The sequence below is a fragment of the Hibiscus syriacus genome, unplaced genomic scaffold (genome assembly GCF_006381635.1).
Source record: "Hibiscus syriacus cultivar Baekdansim isolate YM2019G1 unplaced genomic scaffold, ASM638163v2 tig00110793_pilon, whole genome shotgun sequence".
NCBI classification, from domain to species: Eukaryota; Viridiplantae; Streptophyta; class Magnoliopsida; order Malvales; family Malvaceae; genus Hibiscus; species Hibiscus syriacus.
In genome coordinates this window covers 351,148-370,451 of record NW_024062864.1, presented here as the reverse complement: position 1 = coordinate 370,451, position 19,304 = coordinate 351,148, and the positions used below count along the sequence as shown (strand labels likewise).

General features: G+C 33.0%; 1 pseudogene; it reads left to right on the top strand.

The window, feature by feature from the left end:
• The first annotated feature begins 141 nt into the window (after window positions 1–141).
• LOC120141039 lies at window positions 142–2,287 on the top strand (annotated as a pseudogene).
• The last annotated feature ends 17,017 nt before the right edge of the window (window positions 2,288–19,304 follow it).

The window sequence follows — 19,304 nt, the reverse complement described above, 5'->3', positions numbered from 1 at the left end:
TTGTCGCTTAAATTGACATTTAAATTTCACTCACTCAACCGTCACAATTAAATTCGTGACCTTCCAATAATTGTCCTACACGTCAACGTTCACACACAGACACTCTCTGTCACCCGACACTCCCTATTTTATTCTGAAATAAAAAAAAAACTTGGAAACAAAACATTTTTTCTAGTACTCAGTCAGTGGCAGAAAAATTCTTTCTTCTAAAGTCTAAACGGAGAAGAAAAAAAAGGGAAAGGAAGGTAAAATGCAATCCTAACTTAGCTTTGGTTTCTTCTTTATTTACAATCATGCTATCACGGTTCTCGCCTCCAGAAATCGCGGCGGAGACGCCACCACAGCACCACCGTCACCTTCATAAAAACTTTCCCCTGTTTCTCGCACTCCTCGTCGCTGCTGGAACTATAACTCTAATACTTTTAACCGTCTTAACCATTTTCATCTACCGGAAGCTCTATCGCAACCGCACAGCTCCGTCGGAATCTTCAACCCATGGTCATTGCCGCCGCTTCTCGTACTCCATCCTCCGCCGCGCAATCTCATCGTTCTCCCCTTCCAACCGGTTAGGACACGGCGGATTCGGGTCGGTTTACAAAGGAACTCTCCCGTCGTTAGCTCGACATTTTGCGGTCAAAGTTATGAACTCGACAGATCCATTGCAAGGAGAGCGTGAGTTTCACAACGAACTTTTTCTCTCATACGCCTTGGATTCTCCCCACATTATTCCTCTCATTGGGTTCTCTTCAGATTCCAGGAGGAGAAGGTTGGTTTTGGTTTACGAATTAATGGAAAATCGGAGCGTGCAAGACGCGCTCTTGGATAGAAAATGCGAAGAACTAATGGTGTGGAGTAGAAGAGTTTTTGTTATAGCTGATGTGGCTAAAGGGCTCGAGTATCTCCATCATTTATGTGATCCGCCGGTTATCCATGGCGATATTAAGCCAAGTAATATTCTTTTGGACGGAGAATTCAAGGCCAAGATTGGTGATTTCGGTCTCCCTAGATTGAAAACAGAGAACATAGTTGAAGGGCTTAAAGAAGGTGAAGTCTCGAGGAAAAAAGATGTCGTAGAAGATAACGGATCAATTTTAGAAGAAACAGATAGAGTTTTAAGTGGTTTCGAAGAAGGTGCGAGCTTGACGGTTGCGGACAGCCATAGGTCGCCGGAAAGCTGTGTGCTTAGAGTTTTGGATTCCGAGGCGTCGCCGGCTTTGTCACTGGAGATGGGACTGGAAAAAGAAAGTGTTTTATCTGAAGGGTTATATGACAAGGTTAGTGTAGAAAGTGGGAGAGATTTAGTTAGTAATAAAAAGGGTGGTTAGAGAAGAGATTGGTGGTGGAAGCAGGATCCTGGAGTTGGGTCTGAGTCGGGGCGAGTTAAAGACTATGTAATGGAATGGATTGGGAATGAGATTAAAAAGAAAAGATAAAAAAATGTGTAGTTTGCTTCTCCAAGCTCAGTTGATAACATTAATGATTGCAAGGTTTCGAGTTCTAGTGTTAAGTAGAAGAAGGAAAAGATTCGAAAGAAATAGAGGAATAGGAAGCCGAGAGAATGGTGGAAAGAAGAATTTTGTGAAGAACTAACAAAGAAGAAGAAGAAAAAAAGAGGGCTAAGTTCGAGTAACAATGAAGAACTATGGTGGAAAAGAGATGAAGAAATGGTAGAAAGTAATAGGAAGAAGAATAGCAAAGGCAGCATTGATTGGTGGTTAAATGGATTCAGTGGTGAATTCAAAATGGGAAGAAGGAATAGCCAAGATTGGGCTAGTGGCGATATACCGAAGAGCGGCGGGATCAGTAGTACACCGAGTATGAGAGGAATTGTTTGTTATATCGCGCCGGAGTACTGCAGTGGCGGTTTACTCTCGAAGAAATGTGATGTTTATAGCTTTAGGGTTCTGGTTTTGGTCATAATATCTGGCCGTATACCACTCCAAGTCACGGCCTCGCCAGTGTTCGAATTCAAGAGAGCAAATTTGATATCTTGGGCAAGGCAATGGGAGGCTTTTGGAACTAGTTGATCCTTCTATCCATTCACTGGATAAGGATCAAGCATTGCTTTGCATTACCATAACATTGCTTTGTCTACAAAGATCACCAAGCAAGCGACCTACCATAAAGAGGTGGTGGAGATGCTTTCTGGTGAGGCAGAGCCACCACATTTGCCTTTCGAGTTTTCACCTTCGCCTCCATCGAATTTACTGTTCAAGTCCCGGAAGAAGGCTAGGTGAGTGTCAAATTTCTTGAGCAAGCATTTTGACTTAACTGTAGAGTTTTTACCTAGTTGTAGGTCATTTCATCACTTTCTTGCGTATGTAGAAATAGTTACAAAAATGGAAGGAAAAAAAAGCTACTCACATTATCTCATAAATGTCACTTTTTGCTTGTTTTGTTCGCCAATTGTATTTTTTCTTCCCTTTTTGAAGGTGTTTACTCGAGTCCCAAAGTCTTCCCTTTTAACTAATGACTTGTTTACATGGGATTTTAGGATCTTTGCCATCAATGATGTTGAGTTTTAGGAATCCCGGTGAATGTAAAGCTACAAATGTATTGCCTTTTTTCACTTTTTGGACGAAGATGATTAAATTTTCTCTGCGGGCTTAATAGAGATAGTTTGTCATTTTAGTGCAGCCCCAAAGGTTATTCAACTGTTTATTTGGGCCCAGTGTGCTTACCCCTTTTCCTTTGTCTTCTACCTTTTAGAAAGTAGCTGATTTTTGTTCCAGTGATGCCATTAAATTCAGTAGCGGGGGACAACTCTCGGTCTCCGACTTTTATTTTGCATTATGTCCTCGATGTCACATCGATTCAGTTATACAGTAATAAAAATCCAAATGATTAGGTCCCTAACTAAGAATGATCAAAGGTGAAGCTCCATTGTTATCTCTTGGATCGAACGATAAGGAATTTGATATCCTCTTAAACGAAGTACTGAATTTGGAGTTTTATAGAAAAAGAAACAGTGCTGTCGGGATCCATTGTGATTACCAGATATGGGAGGGTGTTAGACCAAAAACATGAATTATAGGGGAGTAACTCATAATGATGTCCTAGACGTGATATTTCTCTGATGCTGAAAATCAATTAAGGAAAGCATCGCATTTCCCATTTTATAAAAAGATCGCGTAAAAATGTTGTCCCAATGCTAGAATATCTCGTTGGGTCCGGATTTGTTCCGATTTAAAAGATAAAATCTTGTCTTACATATTCTAGAACACTTAAGTTTGCTCATATTTATAAATATCTCCCACATTTATTAATGTGAGATATAAGATCTCTATTTTTTCTCAACATAATTCATAAGTAGCTTACTTTGAATATTAATTTCTCGTTTATCACTCAATTATTGAGTGTATAATATACAATTATAAAAATATCATAAAATATAATATAAAATTATAATTTTACCCATTAAAAATATGCTTAAAAGTTTTAAAAAATCCATTTTTCCCTATAGAGAGCAATTAACTACTGTAATAGCGCCCCATGTTATATGATTATGCCATGAAATGAAGTAGATGTTTCTTTCGTAATCAATCTGCATTGTTGTTAAGCTAAGCCACCGACAAAGCACTCATGTTCCTTTCAAATAAGGTGGAGAAATTTTTGTGATCATATCTGTATTCAATCAATTGTAAATAGTCAATCTTTTTAGTGGGTGGCTCCAACTTCAGCTTCGGTTTATATCTGATATTTGCTCGAATGGGCCTTCACCTTGTGACCCATTTATTCCTAAGGGGTTTCCGGGTTTGCAAAATTCTGACACCTGTCTTAGGCTTTTCAAATATTGAAAGAGTGAATTATGTATTAATCACTCAGCTTTGCATTTGTTTCTGTTTTTGTCATCTAACCTTTTTTTATCACTCGATTAATAATTTCTGAATATCATTTTTTGTTACCCGATCATTAGTTGTATAACGACAATAACAAAACATTGTGTTTTGAACAGTTTTTACAAAAGTAAACTTAATATTTTACTGTTATTCTTCTAATAGTTAATGCCTTTTTCTATTGTAGACTATCATTTACAACTAATTAGTACTAGAATATTTTTCTTTCTTATCAAGTTTGTTTCTTTCGAAATCAACAAAACTTAAAGTCGGTATAATATGTAATTTTATCGTTCAATCGTCATAAAATAAAATATAAAATTTATTTGGAATGAAAACAAAATTGAGTGATAGAAAACATAATTTTTTCAATTTATAATTCTCAAAAAACTTCTTTTCTAATGAACCCGAAGTAAAATATAATAAGTAATATCTATTTAAGATTTTTCAACGGTTTAACAATAAATATTTATATTTGTGACATACACAATATTCGAATCTAAAATTTTAAAATATAACTAATCATCAAAATTGATTGATCGAATCAAATTCTCGATAACTTAAATATAGTGTGTCCATGAATATCTATAAAGATTGAAATACTATAAAATCGAAAAGAATGAAGCGACAACAACTTTATCACTGACGTTGGTAGAGATAATCGACGATTTGACTAAACTGACACCTTTTCGTCGAATATCTCTCTTTTTAGCACCGTTGACCGATATTTCTCGAAGTGACACCCTTTCGGTTGAGGTGGCACAAAGGCGCATCCCCGGGGACGCGCTTTCACGGGGTTCTACTGAGTCGGCTGCCACGTTGGTATTTTTTTTAATAATAAAGATTTTATTTTTATTGTTATTATAAATTAGTAATATATTATGTAAAGTGTTTCGGTTATAATTTAAGAATTATCGAATGTATTTTTTGATCACTTAATTTTATTTTGATTATCGATCTATTAATTTTATCACTTAATTATTTAAATGTTATCAATCTAGTCATCTGTTATCAATATTTAACGAAATTATTGATGCATAAGTTAATAAAATTAGTATAATTACACATTTAATCTTCAATACTTACATATTTTATGAATTTAGTCTTACTGAAAATTTAATTTTATAAATTTAATCATCCAATCATAACATGAAATGTGTCATCGAATACATAATTTTTTATAACTTTTAATTTGTTTAATTTAATATTTTTTTCTCTACTTAGAAGGTGGAGTTATTATAATATTTTAAAAAAATTATAATTAATAATATTAATTATTATATTAAATAAAGATCATAAAATATTTTTTAAAGAACAATTTAAAAAAAATTATTTAGGCGTACATACATTGAGAAATTATACAAAATGCAATTACATTTAAATATTAGAAACAAAAACATTCATTTAAATAGAATATTAATTACATAAGGGTTAACGATTATGTGATGATAACAGAGTTGGACATTTTTTTCTATTATGACCGATGTTTCTACAATGCCCACATCGTTTTTGTTCTGTTGACTTCTCCCGAATATCTATATCACAATGTATTCTAGTAGATTTTGGACAACTTGAGTCCCTCAATAGCAATGGATCTGGTACAATTGTAAGCCAAGTTTGAATCTCATCTGGGTCTCTTTCGTTTCCTATGGGCGGAAACTCAAATTCATATACCTTGAATACTTGTGAAAGTTGGTATACGGTATCAACATAATTTTTGTAGTCCAAATGCGAATGTGAGTAAGCTGCAATGACACGAGAGCATGGATATTTGAGTGCTTAAAAGAAACCACAATCGCACCACCTCTCATGCAGATTAACTCTGAAAGAGTTAGCTTCAATCCCTTGCAGCGGACGTGGCATTTCGGTTACACGAAACAATTCACTGGTGCGAGAAAAATTTGTAACCAACATCCCATTTGATGCAACCATTTTTTTTTGTAAATCAGCTACTAGTCTTGGGTGGTAAATATGGTCGTTTTGCATCCAAGTAAGAGCTTGTCCATCGAGTTTTGCAAAGAGTTGACCCAAACGAAAATAAGTCGTTTTGACCAACGCCGTGACTGGTAATAGCACGCCCCCTTTAAGGTTGAATTTATTGCTTCAGCCAAGTTTGTTGGCATATGACCATAGCAATACCCCCGTCATAAGCATTTGTCCACATTTCTTTGTTGATGTCCATAATGTACTCGCACCTCTTCTTATTTTTGCCAAACAGCTCTTGTAGCATCGACTCAAACCTTTGAGGTAAGAGTTCGTAACCTAAGCCATTAGGAATATGTAATAGTTAATATGAAGTATAAATAGGTAATACGAGAATGATAGAAAAATTGGGAAAAAGTAACATACCCATCCGCACGACTAACTGACGTTCATCGTTCTTCTTGTATTTTTGTAATAGTTTGCAGCAATATGACGGACACAATAACGATGTTGAACATGTGGAGGTCTATACATTGTACCCAAAGAGTCCATTGCTGCTTTTATCCCAGCTCCTCGGTCTGAAATAATGCATACTCGTTCCCTGGTGACAATATGTAAACGTAAATTTTTAAGGAAAAAAGCCCAAGAATCAGTTTCTTCTCCTTGAACGAGGGTAAACGCAACAGGAAGAATATTGCAGTTTCCATCTTGGACCACATCCAATAATAAAACTTGCTTGTATTTCCCATACAAGAAAGTACCATCAATTTGGACAACTGGTTTACAGTACTTGACTGCATTAATACACTGAGATCATAAGCAGTTGCAGATGAATGCCTTCCTATTGAACTTGATGGCATGGCATCTGGCGTTGGATCCGCCATTAATGATGTGAAATCATTACAGATCAATTGCGTCGGGCTATCAACTTGATCAGCTTGATATGCAATGCCAAAGTGAGAGGAATATGAGAGACCACGAGAAGCACAAACCTCAATAAAACTGGCATACGTTTCAATAAGAGATTGTGAACTCCCTATATGAGCATCAACTATCATAGAAACATTATCATCATTGGAAAGCTAAAATGATGTATATGTGAGTGGAAAAAGTTCAGTAGGAAATCTATACTGAAGTGAAGATAGTCTTCTCCGGCCTGTTACACGAATCTTTAACGAAATTTTTGTGATTAACTACTCAAGAGTGATGTTTCTCTTCAAGGTTAAGAGGATATAATGATCTGACTCAAAAACAACCCCTCTTCAGCTTCCTTAATTTCTCCATCATATAAAACAACAACAGAATGACGACTCATTTTCAGAGAATATAGGTCATTTTCAGAGAATAGAGGATTGAGAGTTTTGAGAAATTTAGAGTTTGAGAATTTGAAAGCTTGTGAACTGAAGTTTATTTTGAAAGTTTATAATACATTGCATATAATAGTGTCTATAACTGGGGTACTATTTGTAACATCCCAAAAGCCGGGTCAGTGACTAAAATGTAAAATTTGGAAACTTTATGCTCAATTCTAAAATAAGCTAAAAGTTCAAGGACTTAAGTAAAGGATTTTGGATTAAATAGTAAAGATGGATTAACTAAAGGGGTAAAATGGTCTTTTTATAGGAAAGATTTTTATCCTCCCTTTTTGAGTAATATAAATGTGGAAAATGTGAGAAACATCCAGAGTTCTCTTCTCCTTTCTTCTTCTTCATACTTGGGAGAGCAAGGCAAAGGTGAGAGTTTTATTAGTTGATTATTATTTGAATTTTAAGTTTGGTTTTGATCTTTAGTTGATGGATAAACTTAAGGAAATCTTGGGTTACGGTAAAATCAAAGAATGAAGGGGTTAAGAGAGATTAAAGATTTGGAGTTTTTTTATGAAATTTTGGAAAAGAATTGATAAGTAGAATTTGAAGTTAAATTTGACTTGTCAATAGTTAAATTAAGAGATTTGGAGTGATAAAAAGGAATTTAGAACATGTTGAAATTTGAGTATGATTATTGAATTTCAGAAGAGGAAAGGTTTTTGGGAATTAAGATGGGATAAATGATTACAAATGGGTTTAAGTATATGTGATTGAGTTTAGTATATAAAAGAGGTTGAATTATGAAGTGTTTAAGTTGAAATGAAGTATTTTTCGTGTTGAAAATGTAATTATGGGCTAGGGGAATCGGTACCCATTCAAGGGGAACCGATACCCCTTCAAGCGAATAAAAATTTCCAGAATGTCATGGGGGAACCGATACCCCCACAGGAGGGAACCGATTCCCCCTAAAGGAAAATTGTAAATATTGGTTTAATAAGTTCGTTTAAGTTGCTAGTATCAAATTACAAGGTATATGTATCTAATAATTGCCTTAAAATGTATAATTATGTAGATTCAGAGCCTAAACGAGTTCCGAATCATTAACAAATAAGATCGATAAAAAGGGAAATTAAGAGATTGGAAAGGACTAGTGAGGCCAGGTGAGTGCATATTAGTATTATATGATGTTAAATGGAAATAAGACTTGCGACAAGTTTATTTTCCATAGTAAAATGCATGAATTCATAAATAGAAGTATATATGTGTATGATTTATATGTGTTGACATGTTATTGTATATATGTATTATATGGTTGATGTGAATATGTGCTATGTTATGATGATATAAACCATATGATATGATAATAAATTATATGAATATAAAAGATAAGTTATGTGATAAGATCTTTGATATATACATATATATAAATGAAATATTACTACGTGAATACATGCTATGAGATAATTTAAGTAATAATATGAGAATATGGTAAAAGTGAGTTTATGAGAAAGGATATGAACTAAGTAAGCAATGGTTACATAAATAATATATTAACTAGGAGACTTGAACTTCAGTGATACTATGAGCATATAAGATAAGATAGAGGAGAAAGATTCATATGCTTAAATAAAATTATGACACATTAGTTGTATAATAGAAGCTATGGAGTGATATGAAATGATTTTAGGAGTTGTACGGAATTGAATTAAGTAAATATATTAAATTGTATATAAAAGAAATAATAGAATTAATATATTTAGGTGCATAAGTATAATGTAGGTTAGGTAATGCAAGTGCATACCAAGAAATACAGAATAAGGTAGATGATATGATGTAAATTATATTATGAATTAGTGATGTAGAAATGAGATATAAATATGTAATAAAACTTATGTGTTATATGATAAATATGAACATATGAGAATAAGAGATTAGATAAGTGACTTGGTGATAGAAGCTATATGACCATGGATTAGGTAAATATGAATAATTTAAGTGATATGTAACTATGAGTATTTGAGTATGTATCCATGTGAGGTGATTCATGAGGTTATATGAAATATCATACTATATAACTATGTAAGTATATGAAAAAGAATATAGGTACATGCAAGTTATATAGAAAGGAGTTGTGTAACCATGCCTGATATGTATTACATGTATGGGAATATAAGAGAATAAAACATAAACTATATGAAAAGATATGATTCATGTGATGTGAACCATGTGAACATATGAGAAAGTGTATAAGTTATATGTATTACATGATATATGTGATTTTACAAGAAATGACATGAGCTATTTGATTACATGATTATAAGAGATCAGACATGTGATAAAAGATTATTAATATGCATGTGTGAATATGAAATGATATAAATGACAATGCCCATGTTGTGTGTCATGAGAGCTAGGGTATAGTTGGCATGCCAAGAGTCAAGGGTCTACGCGGTCCTTCGGGATATATATATATTCTTTGGAACATGTGTGAAGTCTTGTGAGACACATACTTGATCCCTAGTATATGTATATGATTCTTAAGGAATGATATGTGGTCCTTATGTACATTATTATATGGCACTACGGTGCAATTCTACACGGCACTACGGTGCAATTCTACGTGACACTTCGGTGCATTTATATGAGCTGTGGTGACAGCATTAGTGCACAACCTCCATAAACTCACATATCTATAGTTCTCACATATGTACATGGGCTAATCAAGAGATATAAACAAATATATGTTAGTGATATGATAAATGTTATACAAATGATATGATGTTGTGTGTGTATAGTATTTGATTGAAAATGTTAAGCATAAAAGTATGTGATTCCATGATAAACTGCTAATGATGATTTATGTGTATGTATGTATTTATTGTTAATTAATCTGATATGATTTTATATGATATGAGGAAATCATATAATTTGGTATAGCATGATAGAACAGAACATGTATGTATTGATATATGTTATAAAGTGCATTATAAGTTTTTATGCCTCACTAAGTCATAGACTTAGCGTGTGATTGTTTCACACGTAGGTTACAGAAGCTAGAAGAGAAGTGAAGAAGAATAAGACAGGTCAGCATCTTCCTTACAAAATTTCAGATCAGAAAATAGATGATTTAAATGGTTTTGGTTATTTTGAATATAGTTGGCATGTACTAATTGATTGAGTTAAATATGCTCTGATCGATTTTGGTTTTTGTTGTCAATTTTATAAATAAACCACTTTTACTTTAATGAAAGTTTTAAATTTTCTTGAATTTTGTCAAGAGTCAAAGTTTGAAAAGTCAATGTAACACCTCAGACTCGGATCCGGGTCGGGTACGGGTTGGGGGTGTTACATTTAATGGTATCAGAGCCAATGTTTAGCCGATTCTAGGCTTAAACGAAGGTAAAAGAGTTTTTAAAATATGTACATGCCAACATAAGGTAAAAATTTCTGATCTGATAATGTAAGGAGTGTGTTATCTTGCTAATTGAATTAGATTGCTAAGTTATAATAGAAGTATAATTATAGTAATTTCGAAGTGAAGTGAGAGGCGATATTCCTGATTGTAATAGCAATTCACCTGCCCTGGCCAGGCAGGATGAAGAGCGGACACCTCAGGAAGTTTTCGTAAGATCAAATATTGATTTCAGAAAGTTGAAATCATATCAGAATAGTGATAAAAGATTTTCACTGTTTGAATCGAAAAAGTGATATGGATTAGTTTTGTTATTACGTGAATAAGATAAAATATGGTGAATAAGTGTCACCATAAGAACGCTAAAAAGTTTCCACTGTTTTGAAATGAAGAAGTTAGATGAAGTGGTTTAGTTCTATGTGGAGAAGTGGTTTAGTTATATGTGGAGAAGTTGAAGTATAGTGAACAGATGTTAACATAAGAATGATAGAAGATTCATGGATGTGGTTATTAGTTAGGAGAATTCAAGAATAAGTGCATCAGTGACAAGCGTATAAGACATATAAAGTCAGAGCTTATGAGGTTGAAACAAAGAGATAGTACCGTGTATAAGCAAGAGTGTGGCTATTATAAGGGCTTGCATTCTAGATGGAAAAGTTAGCGTTGGCTAACCAGATGAGGTGATGGAAATGTATTGTAATTATAAGATTTTGAGATATTGTCAGGATAAGATAACTAAATATGAAGTGGATTTGGATACAATTGTATATTTTGATCATAATAATGTGATATAGTGAAGAAGGTGAGGATTCATATGTTTGAGTAAAGATAAGGATTGATAAGAAGAGTTTAAGAATGAGAACATCAGTGGTCAATTTATAAGATAAAGGAATTATAAGGTTGTGTTGGAACAACAGAAATTGTATGGTGTATGAGAATAAATGTGGATTTGATAAGTATGTAAATTGCACTGGTTGGGTTTCAAATGAGAAGATGAATATGAGTAGTTTGATTAGGGCTTATGCCCTAAATTGAAGCATTGTTATTGATTAATTGTAATATTATGAATAATAGAGTTATAAGATTTGAAGAAAAGATAAAGTTAAGTTAATCAAGTATGATGTGGATTTGGATATGGTTTTGATCATATAGATATGATGTAGGCAAAGAAATAAGTATTTTTATGTTTAAAAGGGTGTTTTAAGGAAGGAAATACAAGTATAAGAAATGGTAAAGAATAAGGTTCTGTATAAGTACAATAGATTATCAAGCTAAGAAGATATGATGAAGATCAGTAATCAGAGATGAGTATAAATGATAAGAAAAGAGTTTGTGTATATTAAAGAAAAGATATGATATGTGTATAAGAAGATTTTATTTTTGAAGGAATAAAAGGGATGGGAAAAGTCAAATATGGAGTTTAAAAGAGCAAGGATGGCAAGAGGTATATTGAGATATCAGTTATGAGTTTGATATGGAGCAATACAATTTTCAATTATTAGAAGAACAAGAACGGGTGATTATTCTTTGAGTAAATACGTAAGGGTTATATAAAAAGATTATGTGTATAGTAATACAGACAAGGATTAAGAATAAGCAAAAGTTTGATTTATGTGCAAAACACATAGAGAATGATGAAAAAGATCAATTGATTCATAATATTGATGAATAAGGATTAGGGTTACTGTCTATATAATGAATGATATTATATGGACTTATAAAGATATGGATGTATATGAAGATTTGAGTTTGGGGAAAATGGTAAAATTGCTAGCGGTAACAGTAAAGATTAAGAAAGGGAGGCAACATGAAAATATTAGAAGGCATGATAATATAAAGGTATGCAGTGAAAATTCGAGGATGAATTTTCTTAAAAGGAGAGGAGATTTGTTACATCCCAAAAGCCGGGTCAGTGACTAAAATGTAAAATTTGGAAACTTTGTGCTCAATTTCGAAATAAGCTAAAAGTTCAGGGACTTAAGTAAAGGATTTTGGATTAAATAGTAAAAATGGATTAACTAAAGGGGTAAAATGGTCTTTTCGTATGAAAGATTTTTATCCTCCCTTTTTTAGTAATATAAATGTGGGAAATGTGAGAAACATCCAGAGTTCTCTTCTCCTTTCTTCTTCTTCATACTTGGGAGAGCAAGGCAAAGGTGAGAGTTTTATTAGTTGATTATTATTTGAATTTTAAGTTTGGTTTTGATCTTTAGTTGATGGATAAACTTAAGGAAAGCTTGGGTTACGGTAAAATCAAAGAATGGAGGGGTTAAGAGAGATTAAAGATTTGGAGTTTTATATGAAATTTTGGAAAAGAATTGATAAGTAGAATTTGAAGTTAAATTTGACTTGTCAATAGTTAAATTAAGAGATTTGGAGTGATATAAAGGAATTTAGAACATGTTAAAATTTGAGTATGATTATTGGATTTCATAAGAGGAAAGGTTTTTGAGAATTAAGATGGGATAAATGAGTATAAATGGGTTTAAGTATGTGTGTTTGAGTTTAGTATATAAAAGAGGTTGAAATAGGAAGTGTTTAAGTTGAAATGAAGTATTTTTCGTGCTGAAAATGTAATTCTGGGCTATGGGAATCGGTACCCATTCAAGGGGAACCGATACCCCTTCAAGCGAATAAAAATTTCCAGAATGTCATGGGGGAACCGATACTCCCACAGGAGGGAACTGATTCCCCTAAAGGAAAATTGTAAATATTAGTTTAATAAGTTCGTTTTAAGTTGCTAGTATCAAATTACAAGGTGTAGGTATCTAATAATAGCCTTAAAATGTATAATTATATAGATTCAGAGCCTAAACGAGTTCTGGAATCATTGACAAGTAAGATCGATAAAAAGGGAATATAAGAGATTAGAATGGACTAGTGAGGCCAGGTGAGTGCATATTAGTATTATATGATGTTAAATGGAAATAAGACTTGCGACAAGTCTATTTTCCATAGTAAAATGCATGAATTCATAAATAGAAGTATATATGTGTATGATTTATATGTGTTGACATGTTATTGTATATATGTATTATATGGTTGATGTGAATATGTGCTATGTTATGATGATATAAACCATATGATATGATAATAAATTATATGAATATAAAAGATAAGCTATGTGATAAGATCTTTGATATATACATATATATAAATGAAATATTACTACGTGAATACATGCTATGAGATAATTTAAGTAATAATATGAGAATATGGTAAAAGTGAGTTTATGAGAAAGGATATGAACTAAGTAAGCAATGGTTACATAAATAATATATTAACTAGGAGACTTGAACTTCAGTGATACTATGAGCATATAAGATAAGATATAGGAGAAAGATTCATATGCTTAAATAAAATTATGACACATTAGTTGTATAATAGAATCTATGGAGTGATATGAAATGATTATAGGAGTTGTACGGAATTGAATTAAGTAAATAGATTAAATTGTATATAAAAGAAATAATAGAAGTAATATATTTAGGTGTATAAGTATAATGTAGGTTAGGTAATGCAAGTGCATACCAAGAAATACAGAATAAGGTAGATGATATGATGTAAATTATATTATGAATTAGTGATGTAGGAATGAGATATAAATATGCAATAAAACTTATGTGTTATATGATAAATATGAACATATGAGAATAAGAGATTAGATAAGTGACTTAGTGATAGAAGCTATATGACCATAGATTAGGTAAATGTGAATAATTTAAGTGATATGTAACTATGAGTATTTGAGTATGTATCCATGTGTGGTGATTCATGAGGTTATATGAAATATCATACTATATGACTCTGTGAGTATATAAAAAAGAATATAGATACATGCAAGTAATATAGAAAGGAGTTGTGTAACCATGCCTGATATGTATTACATGTATGAGAATATAAGAGAATAAAACATAAACTATATGAAAATATATGATTCATGTGATGTGAACCATGTGAACATATGAGAAAGTGTATAAGTTATATGTATTACATGATATATGTGATTTTACAAGAAATGACATGAGTTATGTGATTACATGATTATAAGAGATCAGACATGTGATAAAAGATAATTAATATGCATGTGTCATGAGAGCTAGGTGTATAGTTGGCATGCCAAGAGTCGAGGGTCTACGCGGTCCTTCGGGATATATATATTCTTTGTAACATGTGTGAAGTCTTGTGAGACACATACTTGATCCCTAGTATATGTATATGATTCTTAAGGAATGATATATGGTTCTTATAGTCATATTATATGGCACTACAGTGCAATTCTACGTGGCACTACGGTGCAATTCTACGTGACATTTCGGTGCATTTATATGAGTTGTGGTGAAAGCATTAGTGCACAACCTCCATAGACTCACATATCTATAGTTCTCACATATGTACATGGGCTAATCAAGATATATAAACAAATATATGTTAGTGATATGATAAATGTTATACAAATGATATGATGTTGTGTGTGTATAGTGTTTGATTGAAAAGGTTAAGCATAAAAGTATGTGATTACATGATAAACTGCTAATGATGATTTATATGTATGTATGTATGTATTTATTGTTAATTAATCTGATATGATTTTACATGATATGAGGAAATCATGTAATTTGGTATAGCATGATAGAACAAAACATGCATGTATTGATATATGTTATAAAGTGCATTATAAGTTTTATGCCTCACTAAGTCATAGACTTAGCGTGTGATTGTTTCACACGTAGGTTACAGAAGCTAGAAGAGAAGCGAAGAATAGTAAGACAGGTCAGCATCTTCCTTATAAAATTTCAGATCAGAAAATAGATGATTTAAATGGTTTTGGTTATTTTGAATATAGTTGTCATGTACTAATTGATTGAGTTAAATATGCTCTGATCGATTTTGATTTTTGTGGTCAATTTATGTAAATAAACCACTTTTACTTTAATGAAAGTTTTAAATTTTCTTAAATTTTGCCAAGAGTCAAAGTTTGAAAAGTCAATGTGACACCTCAGACTCGGATCCGGGTCGGGTACGGGTTGGGGGTGTTACACTATTCACGTGAAAGCGCGTTCCTGGGGGGCACCTTTCATTATTTTGTCAGATAATATGTTATCATTGCCCTATTATGTCACTCATGTCCCTCGGGGGCACTATTCATGTCAGTACCCAAAATGGTGAAGGCGCGTTTCGTGGGCGCGCCTTCAATTATTTTGTGTAAAAATATGTTATCATTGCCCTATTATGTCACTCATGTCCCCCGGGGAACTATTCATGTCAGTACTTAATATTTCTTAGGGGACTTGAAGGCGCGTTCTCAGGGACGCGCCTTCCATTATTTTGTGTAAGAATATGTTATCATTGCCCTATTATGTCACTCATGTCCCCCGGGGAACTATTCATGTCAGTACCTATTATTTCTGAGGGGATAGTGAAGGCGCGTTCCCAGGGGCGCGCCTTCCATTATTTTGTGTAAGAATATGTTATCATTGCCCTATTATGTCACTCATGTCCCCTGGGAAATTATTCATGTCAGTACCTATTATTTCTGAGGGGACTTGAAGGCTCGTTCCTGGGGGTGCGCCTTCCATTATTTTGTCAGAGAATATGTTATCATTGCCCTATTATGTCACTCATGTCCCCCGGGGAACTATAGATGGATGGTGAAATCAGGTAAATTATAACCAAAATTGAAGTTTTTTTGGAAGTTCAACAAGTTAAGGATAAAATTATACATATGGATAAATTTAAGTTAATAACTTAAATTAAAATGTTTTGTGAAGTTTGAATAAATTAGATAAAATATTATGGATAAATTGAATAAATGTGAAGTGATCAGTTGGTTATTTAAATAAATTGGATAAAATGTTATAGATAAATTGAATAAATGTGAAGTGATAAGTTGGTTGTGACATTGAAATTGTATGGAATAAACATCGATATGTTTTTACGAATAAATGTGAAGTGATAAGTACTCAGGACTAAAATGAGCATCGACATGTTTTTACGAATAAATATGAAGTGATAAGTTGGTTTTAATGGAATGAGCATCGACATTTTTTACGTATGGATAAATTTAATTTCAATTTAAGCACTGTTAACTACAATTGGAATATAACTTTTAATTTTGAATACAATTGTAATATTAAGTTGAATTTAATGTTAAATTTCAAATATTATAATTTGTATTTTAAAATCATTTAACAAACATTTAATGTTAAATTTGAATAAAAAATAACATTAAAAATATTATTGTAACAACCATGAAACATTTAAATAACATAACCAAATTACATAAATTTATGAAATATAACTATTTAAATAACATTAAAATACAACTGGATCACCGATGTCAGTGATTCAGATGGAGATTGAGGTGTATGCGGAGAAGAACCACCAGCCAAATAAGATGCATATGAACCATATGTTGGATCATTAAACATAGTAGTATATGCACCTCCATATGGTGTCATAACACTCTGCGGGCTAGGCATGTAACCTGGCGGGCTAGGAATGTAACCATGAGGGCTAGGAATGTAACCCTGCGAAGATGGCATATAAACTGGTGGGCTTGGCATATACCCCTGAGGAGATGTCATCTGAATTGGAGGGCTGTGTATCATCATCGGTGGATAGGGATGTTGTGGTGGGTCTGATGCAGAACTGGTAGCGCCTTCTCTCCGTCTACGAGTCGGGAGATGATGATATTGAGACGGTTGACGTCTTTCTCGGCGCCTAGGAATGTTAACCTCTCGTGCTTCAGCCGAAAGTAAAAACGACTTTCATTTTCATTAAACCAGTCCATATAGTTATCCGTAACCATATGACCAGTTTCAGCGTAAAATTGTCGAGGGGCCATCTGTGCATATCGGTTCTTCCAAAGCGCAATCCAATCTCTGTGTCTCACCACCCAATTAATCTCTTTCTTTCCTCTTCTATCTATGTTATGCATGTCGTCTAAATTCCTAGGTGCGCCAGGAATATATTGCGTACAACCAAACTGAAGGAGCACACGATCAAAAAGAGCACGCGATCAACTGTATGCCACTCAATAATAGCATAACATATAAGAGGTATAACCAACATCCAAACCTCTAATGACCCACGCAGGTGGGGTGTGATGCAAGCCTTTACTTCATCGCTCGCATAAGGTATCCACTGAAACTGAAATATAAATATACAATTCAAATCAATATAATATTCTAATTATATCTAACATTTTAAATTAAAATATTCATATTTAAACAGATTTAAAAACATACATCAGACCCATTTTGTATCAATAAGTAAACGCATTTCCTCTAACCAGTAGGTATACTTCTATGGTTCTTTCTTTTCATCAACCACCTATGAAATATAATATAAACTAAATATCATCCTATTTAATTAAAAATATTTAAATCAAAATTTAGTTAAAAAATTACCTCAATAATAAGGGGAATACGTATGGTTCATTGACGATAGGGCATAAAAAATACATGCGGAACCACGTCCATGATTGCAGAAGCAGGAGACATCCACCGATAGCAGTTTTCTTATAATTCATCTCACGACACATTTCTCTAAAGAGAAATGTCAAAACTGCATCGCCCCAACTATATCTTTCAGCTTCATCAAAATCAATCAGATGCCGCAACCACATACAATGCACCTGATTGCGAGATTTGTCGGGCATCAATATTCCTCCAATTATTTGTAGAATATAAACCCGAGCACATGCCTTTGCTTAATCCTCTGAAGCATTTTCATTCAAAACTTCAAAATTAGCTTTCAACCAAAATAAAGCTATTTTACCTCCATTAAACTCTGACGGAGCAGCTCCAAGATACTCCATGCACATTGACTGCCAATCACTATCCGCCATACCACACATAATGTTTCCGTCGACGGGAAGCCCCAGATGCATAAAGACATCCTCCAACGTAATTGTAGCCTCTCCACATGGACGATAAAAAGTGTGTGTCTCAGGCCTCAAACTCTCAATCAATGCAGAAATCAGGACAGATTCGAGTTTGCAACCGCCAATAATTGTTGCAATATACCCGAACCCGGTAGAAGCCAAATATGGCAAAATATGTTCCGGTGTCGGTATACGTGGGTTTTTAATAAATGTCTCTAAAATACGATCAATTTCCTCAATAATATACATTATAAAAATTTATAATTAATATAAATTCATAATAAATTTAAATTTAAATTAAAAATAATAATAAATATTAACATTAATTATAAAAAAATATTACCATATTACTAAAATGTCTGGAGATATGGTTTGCATCCAATCGCAGCAACATTTCACTTTCTATTATAATTGTAGACAAAAAAATATAATTAACATAAAAAATAATTAATTAATAAATTTAAATAAATAATAATTATATAAATATTATTTTAATAAAAAATAATATTTATATAATTATATTAATAAAAAATATAAAAACTATTTAAAAAATACTAACTTCAAAATAAATTTCTTACCACTAATAAGAAATTTAAAACTTAAATAGTTGGAAAATTTGAGTTATATAAGAGAGGAGTAGATGATTTTGGTGTGAAGAATGAGGGGGGTTGAGGGGGTTTATATATGAGAGGAGGAGGGGTAGTTGGGGGAAACAACGGATGGACATTTAAGGTATTTAATGAAAAACGTGTCTATGGGGATGCGCATTTCACACGTGACAGTCGAGTCAACATAATTCGGGTAAAGCGCGTCCCTGCGGATTTGTGGCACCTCAACCGAAAGGGTATCACATTGAGAAATATCGGTCAAACGATGCTAGAAAATGAGATATTCAACGAAAAAGTGTCAGTTTAATCAAATCGCCGAGATAATCACGA